This window comes from Euprymna scolopes, chromosome 35 (genome assembly GCF_053919585.1).
Source record: "Euprymna scolopes isolate OS-2025 chromosome 35, ASM5391958v1, whole genome shotgun sequence".
Taxonomy (NCBI): Eukaryota; Metazoa; Mollusca; class Cephalopoda; order Sepiida; family Sepiolidae; genus Euprymna; species Euprymna scolopes.
In genome coordinates this window covers 37,748,588-37,754,693 of record NC_136516.1, presented here as the reverse complement: position 1 = coordinate 37,754,693, position 6,106 = coordinate 37,748,588, and positions in this window count along the sequence as shown.

Genomic DNA, 6,106 nt, shown 5'->3' with positions numbered 1-6,106 from the left:
CCTCACCGGGGTTCCAAAATCGACCTGTCCTACTGTACAGTGGGGGCCACCTCTAATCTAAAGCTCCACTCTGACAGCAACAAGATCAAACTGAAGAGGGAAGCAAGATAAGGTGACAACATCTCGTCAAAACTCTTCATGGCCTGTCTCCAGGATGCGATAATCAGTCGGATTAAGTGAGAGGGTAGCGAAGTCAACATCGATGGCGAACACCTGTCACACCTGGTCTTCGCTGATGATATAGCACTGATGGCACACTCTCCTCGTGGACTAAATGACATTCTAAACGACATCCACTCTACGAAAAAACCGGTTGACCTCAGCATACATCTTATGAAGACCAAGGTGATGTTAAACCAGCACGCTGCCAAGACGCCAATAATTATTGATCGACCACTGAGAAAGTTGAAAGCTGCATCTATTTGGGAAAGCAAATTACGGAAGATGGAGCTCTCCCTCTTGAAATAAAGAGAATGATAGCATTGGGATGTGCAGCTTTTGAAAAAATGAAGAATATCATTGAGCTTAGGGAATAACCAAAAGTCACAGGGAGCAAGGTCTGAAGTATAGGGAGGGTGAGGAACTGTCTTGATGCCCATCTTGGTTATGACAACGTCTTTCTTTCTGATCTTTTCTGATCACCGTTGGGACCAAACTTCGCACAAATGTTCTGCATCTTCAGTTCCTCGTGAATAATTATGTACAGTTCCCACACTGACATGAAACTGTGTACTTTTTGTCTTTATAGACACACGACAATACTTATCTATGAAATTCTTGTTTTGGCCAATCAACTCTGGTGTTCTGACTTCCTTACTTCCCCGACACCTCTCATCATCCCTTACAGGCCCCCTTCTTTTCTTGAATCTCTTATGCCATTCAAAAACCGATGCCTGATCCAAGTAAGATGGTCGAAAAGCAGTCTGAAACATCCCCTAGATTTCTGTTGCTTCTTTGTTCCAAGTTTAAAACCGAATTTTATTGCATATCGTTCTTTTAAAGTGTCCTCACGTCCAGATTGCATTTTTTGAAATTCACCAGCTGTGACAATCAGGCTTTAGTAAGGTGTATTCCAATTCCTGCCGTAGCTGTTCATTTTAACCTGAAATCATAAAAATTAATGAGATGTATAGCAATAACATAGCGAATTTTCAAGAGGTAAAGACAATTTTAAATGCCTGAGCAAAAAGAGTTTGGAAACTTATTGAAGGCACCTCGTACAATTGGATGTAATTCAAATCATATTGATGACCAATAGTTAGATCGAGTGTGCTCTTGTTTGGGCGTGGAGGCTTAATTCCTGAAAATTTGTAAACTAGTGACTTATTCTAACACTAACCCTAAGTCTGAGTTGTGCTCCCAAATTCAGAGTTAATGGTAGTCATAGATTTTTAAAAAAAATTTCAAGAATGAAATCCCCAATGATTAAATGACAAGCAACCAGTTATTTGCTAAAAGAAATTAAACAAAAAGTAATTAACCACAGTTTCAGCATGTATAAAAGATACCTAATTTAATTTTACTGCGTTTGGTATAAGGTATTTGTTGAGTTTTCTTATTGTTTACAATTCCTCGGGTGTTAACTATTCTGCTCTTTAACTGTGTTATTCCTACATAATTGTTTCCCCAAAATAGCCAACATTTCTGTTTTTATCTATTTGCATCATCACATGTGGGGTTTTTTTTTCATGACATTTTTAACATTATTACTTTTCTTCTCCCTCTCTTAGGTCATTCTGACATCAGACAAGATGAAAAAATTCCCAACAACACTTATCTAATTATTTAATAATTAAGTCATAGTCTTTCAACAACATGTTGTTTTGGGTGGAAAATTTAAAAAACAAGAAAAAAATTTCTTTTTAAACACTCGACACGTGACCCAAACCCCGCCAAATTAAAACGACAAAGAACGAAATAATAAATAATATATATTTTTTGAATTGTAATAAGAAAGTCATCACCCTTGCGCTTTCTTACCGACCTACCTGCTTACAAGGCTCTTGTTAAAAAAAAAAAAAAAAATGAACATACCTTTATATTTATTTTACGTTTTTGTCTAACTTTTCTCCCGCGCCCACTTGTCCGACCCACCCAAGAGCAACCTTTTGTTTTGACCAGATGCTCTCGAACTTTGACATGCTCTTCCCCTTTTCCCCCCGCTTTTCACCTTTTCGGCGTAAAAATAGACGAGATATTTTCTGGGCTGATCCCTTCACCTTGAAAAATTGTTACGTCTATAATTTAAATCCCTCCCCCCCTCCTCTAGCCTTTTTCCCCTTCTCCGTCGTTCTTCTCCTCCTCCCCCTTTCCCTTCCTACTACTACTACTACTACTACTACTACTACTACTACTGATATTGCTAATAATAATGCTGAAAGGCCTCCTTTCAGAGACAATGGATAACCCCTGTAAAACCGTCCCATTCTCCACTACTACTACTACTACTACTACTACTACTACTACTACTACTACTGCTATCAATATAATACCTATTTTTTTATCTGTTCGTTCCAGCTTTCTGGGAAACGTCTAGACCAGGGGCTCTCAACCGGAGTCCACAGTCCTAGAGGTCCATAGAATATTTCTGGGGGTCCACAGATAAAGAATTATTATCACTTTAATTTAGATTATTATTATTATTATTATTATTATTATTATTATTATTATTATTATTATTATAGTTGTTGTAGAATATTTTATTTGCATTAAATTAGTTTTCATTTAAAAATAAATCTTAATTATATAATATTTCTTTGATTATTAAAACCTCAAAATTTATATTAGTGAAAAATAGAAGATTGTCTTATGACCAATAGTTATGAAGGGGTCCACCAATATAAAAAAGAAAGGAAAAGGAGTCCATGAGTAAAAAAAAGTTGAGAACCACTGGTCTAGGCCAATGTGGCTGAAATTTTGTATGGGCCTTTGTAATGATAAGGTGCAGCGAACTAAGTATTATGGTATCCGTTCGACGAAGAGTTACTGATTAATAGGGATGGATATGAAATTTCAATTACTTGTACTTTTGCGTTGCATTTTAGGTGAGGAGGCGATCTCATCTTTAGAAGATGGATGGAAATTTAAATATGTATGAAAGGTGATAACGCGAATACAAACATGGAATACCTAAGCCTAAATTATATAGAGGATAAGGATGATGGAATCATCATCATCATCATCATCATCATCATCATCATCAACAACAACAACAACAACAGCAATAATAATAATAATAATAATAATAATAATAATAATAATACCGCCCTCCCCCTTTTCTGTGAGTGTCATCATAAACAGGCACCACACCAAATAATGAGGGTCAAGGAGGATGGAAAGACCAAGGAGAGAAAGCACTAGTCAGACCTCCGCTGGAGAAGTACAAAGAGGACTAGGACCTTGGGGAGGCTTATTGCGACCCAAATTCCAGTGGAAACCAATGGTCGCTGCCAACGAGAAGTCAATGGTAAGCAACTGTTGTGATAACGCAAATTCTTTTGCAAAGATTATCGAAAGAGGTGGAGAGTACTGGAAATCTGGGGAGATTGTTGTCACTCAGACTCCAGGGAACACCTCAAGTTGTTCTCAAATAGCAATATTTGATGATAGTTCGTGTGAATACTCCTAGTGGGTAAATAATAATAGTAATAAAACTAAAGGTATTTGTCAAGATAACCCAAATAATCGTAGGAGAAGAATGAACAATCCTGGAAAAGCTTGGAGAAAGAACTATAGGAAAGGTTGAGGCTACACAACGGATAGTAATAATGCAAACAGTTGAAATCGTAAGGAAAATCATAGAATGCGGAAACCGATCTCGATTAACTGCGAACACTAACGTAATCAGAAAGTTGCAAGCCTGTCTCTGCTCTATCGCTATTTTCATGGCAAATGCTCGACTGAACTCCAATCTAGCCCCTCCCCTTGCCAAACTTCCACAAAACAGTCGACTAGCTACAACCATTATATACGATTTACCCCCCTCTCTATCTGTGTCTAAATCTATATGCAGATTCCATGAATAAAGTTTCTTTCCCAGAACTGCCTGTCTTTGGAACACTGAACACTGTACCGTTAGCCTGCTTCCCGGTTGAATGCAACATGGTAGCCTTCAAATCCAATGTAAACAAGTTCCTGTTGAGCCGTCCTCATAAATAATCAAATTCTACCCAATTCACACCATTAACGATTACTACACTACCATCTTACATTTATTAACCCTTATCTCGGGCTTTGATAAGCGATGGCTCCTAAGTAAAAAAAAAGAAAGAAAAAAAGAAGAGTACCATAAGGAACTAAAAGGACTAAAACCGCAAAATTGTAAGTTAAGTCCATCCCGTAAATATGTTGGCGTCTACATCGACCTCAAATTGTCATGAAGGGTCTGAAAGGACGGGGAGGAAGAACACTAACCAGACCTTCTTTCTAGAAGAATACCGAGAATACTGGGGCCTTGGGTAGGCGTTTTTACCACGCAAACCCCGGGGGATACAAATGGCCGTTGCCAGCGAGAAATCAATACTATATAGGTGTAGCGATGGGATGAAGTCACTGCGCTGGTTATCGAGACACGTGGAGAGCACCGGAAATCTGGATAAGCTTCTTGTCACTCTGACTCCAGGGAACACCACATGGTTATTGTCCCTATTTACAATGCCCCCCCCCCACGGGACAGAGTTAGACACCAGGGTCGTTTTTTAATGTGGAGAAAAGGAACAAAAATAAAAAGTGCCTCAGTCGTGAAGGATTTCTCCTCCACTGACAGAGAACAAGAAATTGAAGTGCAGCATCTGAAGAACAGATGGTATTTATTTGCTCCCCCACCGAGCAAATTAGGCACAAGGCCGATTTTTAATGTGAGGAGTGAAGGGAGGGGGAAGGGAAAAAGGGGACCAGCTCCCGAGAGGTGGGAAATGGGAGCTGGTTAAAGGTCAGGCATGTGGGGTTGCCCCCACATCTGGTCTTTGCTAGTCATAGCTAGTCATAGCTTGCAGCATCTGCCGGAACAGATACTACACTTTGATCTTGGCCCCGACGGTGAGTGATCGCTGGTAATGGCTTGCGTAAAAAAAACGCCTAGTGGATGAATAATAATAATATCGACGAAGAAGAAAAGAAGGGGAAGAAGAAAAACACTACAACGAAGTCGGTAACTGAAGCATTCGTCTTTGACGTCGAACCACCTGCAATGACGCATCAAACGCGAACATTTGTGTTCTCTTGACCCTGTTTGTTCTCTTGCCCTTTGGCACGACCGTAAATGTTCGATGAATGACTAAATAAAACCAGTTACATTGAAATATTAAGGTTTATGTGCCCGTATCTATGCACCGATCTATCTATCTATCTATCTATCTATCTATCTATCTATCTATCTAACCATGTAAAGACAGGTTTATCTATCTCCCCTCCTTTCTCTTACTACTACTATTGATATTGCTAATAATGATGCTGAAAAGCCTCCTTTCTGAGACAATAGATAATCCCTGTAAAACCGCCTCCTTCTCCGCTACTACTACTACTACTACTACTACTACTACTACTACTACTACTACTGCTACTGATATCTATATAATATTTACTTTTATCTGTTCGTTCCGGCTTTCTCGGAAACTTGTAGGCCGATATTGTTGAAATTTTGTATGGACATGTGTTATAAGGTACAGCGAACTAAGTATCATGGTATCCGTTCGACGAAGAGTTACTGATTAATAGGGATGGATGTGAAATTTCAATTACATATCTATCTATCTATCTATCTATCTATCTATCTATCTAGAGGATGAAAATTACTACCAGAAGAGTAGCAGAAACTCGCCATGAAGCAAGCAGACAACATAAAATATGTTTTAAAGAAACAGCTTGCCTTATAGGCTTGAATATAATGATGTTCATCAGCTGTTTTCACATGTGAAGTAATCCATTTAGGATAAAGATAATGTCGGTTGACAAGAGAGAAAACCCGATTTTCTAGGGTCTTCCTCATCTTAGTTTTTTACTTGTATAGAATGGCGTTTATCGTTTTTTTTTTCTGATGTATTTTATTGCATTTCTTGGTTTATTCACTCACACAATCATGTTTTCAGTGTATTTCATAGCATCTAAC